This window comes from Bos grunniens, chromosome 20 (assembly GCF_055505025.1).
Source record: "Bos grunniens cultivar Pamir isolate PY7600 chromosome 20, Bosgru_T2T1.0, whole genome shotgun sequence".
Taxonomy (NCBI): domain Eukaryota; kingdom Metazoa; phylum Chordata; class Mammalia; order Artiodactyla; family Bovidae; genus Bos; species Bos grunniens.
The window spans coordinates 60,010,691-60,013,587 of NC_141184.1; the positions used below are offsets into that span (position 1 = coordinate 60,010,691).

The 2,897-nt window shown below is 42.6% G+C and overlaps 1 non-coding gene across 1 annotated transcript; it reads right to left on the reverse strand.

Moving 5' to 3' along the window:
• Positions 1-1,987: 1,987 nt before the first annotated feature.
• On the reverse strand, positions 1,988-2,094 carry LOC147350471 (U6 spliceosomal RNA). The gene has a single exon (XR_015149293.1). It is a non-coding gene; the product is annotated as a U6 spliceosomal RNA (small nuclear RNA).
• Between the last annotated feature and the right edge of the window lie 803 nt (positions 2,095-2,897).

Here is a 2,897-nt window from a genome sequence, read left to right on the forward strand (position 1 = left end):
GGTGAGGAGAGACATTCTTACAAATGATGAAAAAATAGCGTGGGCAATGGCAAAGGGTTGGGAATAAGAGCAGCATGCGTGAAAGGAAGTGAGCTGTTAAAAACCTGTTGGGGAGGGCTGGGAAATAAAGTACTATCAGATGATGAATGGCCTGGAAAGCCAAACAGGAGAATTTGTAACTAAGGCCAAAGATAACAGGAAGCCACTGTAGATTTCTGAGCAAATGACAACTCTAGGTACAGTTTTATGATTAGCCTGGCAGAGATGTGCAAGGTGGATGACAGAGAAGATGAAGTGAAAGGGACCAGCTTGAGCTAAGTGGAGTCATTCAAGTTAGGAGGACCATGTCAGAGATTTGAGAAAACAACAAAGGAGACAGAAAGAATCAGTTAATACTCTGAGGGGAGAAATAAGGAGACTTGAAAGTGAAAGTCGCTCAGTCATGTCTCTGTGCGACCCCATGGATTACACATTCCATGGAATTCCTCAGGCCAGAATACTGAAGTGGGTAGCAGTTCCTTTCTCCAGGGTATCTTCCCAACCCTGGGACTGAACCCAGGTCTCTCCCATTGCAGGCAGATTCTTTACCAGCTGAGCCACCAGGGAAGCCCAAGAATACTGGGGTGGGTAGCCTGTCCCTTCTCCAGCAGATCTTCCTGGCCCAGGAATCAAACCATGATCTCCTGCATTGCAGGCAGATTCTTTACCAACTGAGCTACCGGGGAAGCCCAAGGGGGCTTGAATATCCCACTTTTCACTGTTCTCCATATCCTCAATGGCAGATTTCAGAAATGGGGACAAGAAGTGGAGAACAGGGGTATGTATCTACCCAGTTCTTTCCTGTGTAGATGTTCAGCCCCTCAGCCTTTTGGATGCCATCTCTATAATTAACTGAACTTTCCCTAAGAATGGACTGAGTATGGCATGGTATGTAGTTGGATGAGGATTAGAACATCAGTACTTTTTTTCCTTTTCTGAAAATAGAGTGAAAATTTTTAAAGTTAAAATTGAGAAAGTTGAAACAGTGGTGACAAAATTAAGGAAAAAGAATTTTCCAGAAAGGAAAGGAAAGTAATGGGGAGTCAGAAAGGAAATATAACTAAAAAGAAAAAGAATAGAGAGAGGACAAAAACAGACTGCCAGCTCCTAAGGGTTTGTATTGCCTGAACTAAGATTCAGTTCATATATCTGATCTTCATATAGAATGGTAGACTTCTAGAGTATAGAAAACTTCCCTCTCCTTTTTAAAAAATTTATTAATTTTTAATTGAAGGATAATTGCTTTACACTATTGTGCTGCTGCTGCTGCTGCTAAGTCGCTTAAGTCGTGTCCGACTCTGTGTGACCGCATAGACGGCAGCCCACCAGGCTCCCCTGTCCCTGGGATTCTCCAGGCAAGAACACTGGAGTGGGTTGCCATTTCCTTCCCCAATGCATGAAAGTGAAAAGTGAAAGTGAAGTCGCTCAGTCATGTTCGACTCTTAGCGACCCCATGGACTGCAGCCCTCCAGGCTCCTCCATCCATGGGATTTTCCAGGGAAGAGTACTAGAGTGGGGTGCCATTGCCTTCTCCCACTATTGTGCTGGTTTCTACCAAACATCAACATGAATCAACCATAGGTTTACCCATGTCACCTCCCACTTGAACATCCCTCCCACCTCCCTCCCCATCCCACCCCTCTACGTTGTTACTGAGCCTTGGTTTGAGTTCTCTGAACCATGTAGCAAATTCCCATTGGCTATGTATTTTACATATGGTAATGTATGTTTCCATGCTACCCTTTCATACATCCCACCCTCTCCTTCCCCCCCACTGCTGCCAGCCTTGTCCGTAAGTTTGTTCACTATGTCTGTGTCTCCATTGCTGCTCTGAAAACAGGTACATCAGTACCATCTTTCTAGATTTCATACATATGTGTTAGTATCGGATAGTCGTTTTTCCTCTTTCTGACTTACTTCATTCTGTATAATAGACTCTAGGTTCATCAAAGGTATGGAGCGCTTCATGAATTTGTGTGTCATCCTTGCACAGGGGCCATGCTAATCTTCTCTGCATCCTTTCAATTTTAGCATATGTGCTGTTGAAGCAAGCATCCCCTCCCATTTTGATTCTTGACAAAACTGATGTCTAAAGAGATGAAGTGGCTTGCTCAAAATCGGATGACTAATGAGAACTACAGATAGGGCAGGTACATAGGTTTATAACTCCTGCTTCAAGTGTCTAGTCTAGCCCCACACTTCCTTCCCTAGAAAGATTTTAGAGGTTTATTCCACATGCTGTTAAGGCTTGCCTGCTTTAGACAACTACTTTTGGGTCACTCAGTTAGGCTGTCTTGGTCCATCTTTCTTCCAGGTGTGAAGGATGCAGTAATATAAAAACTATAAAAGAAAGGGAAAATATAAGAAACTATATAAGAAAAGGAAATTTAAAGAAATAGAAGAGTGAGAAATAAGAATCTTAAAGGAAAAGCATTACCAAAACAACCTTGAAACAGAACAAAATGGAAACTCTCAGACTCTTGATTTCAAAACTATACAAAGCTATTACAAAGCTTTACTATTTACTATTACAAAGCTATAGTAATCAATATTCTATATATATCAGTGGTACTGATATAAAGGCAGACATTTAGACTAATGGAATAGATAGAGGGCCTGGAAATAAGTCGTCACATGTATGGCCAAACGATCTTTAACAAGGGTGTTAAGACCATCCAGTGGAAGAAAGGGCAGTCTGTCTTCAACAAATGATGCTGGGAAACTGGATGAAAAGTGAAGATGTTAGTCATTCACTCCTGTCTGACTCTTTGTGACACCATGGACTGCAGCCCATCAGGCTCCTCTGCCCATGGGATTCTCCAGGCAAGAATACTGGAGTGGGTAGCCATTCTTTTCTC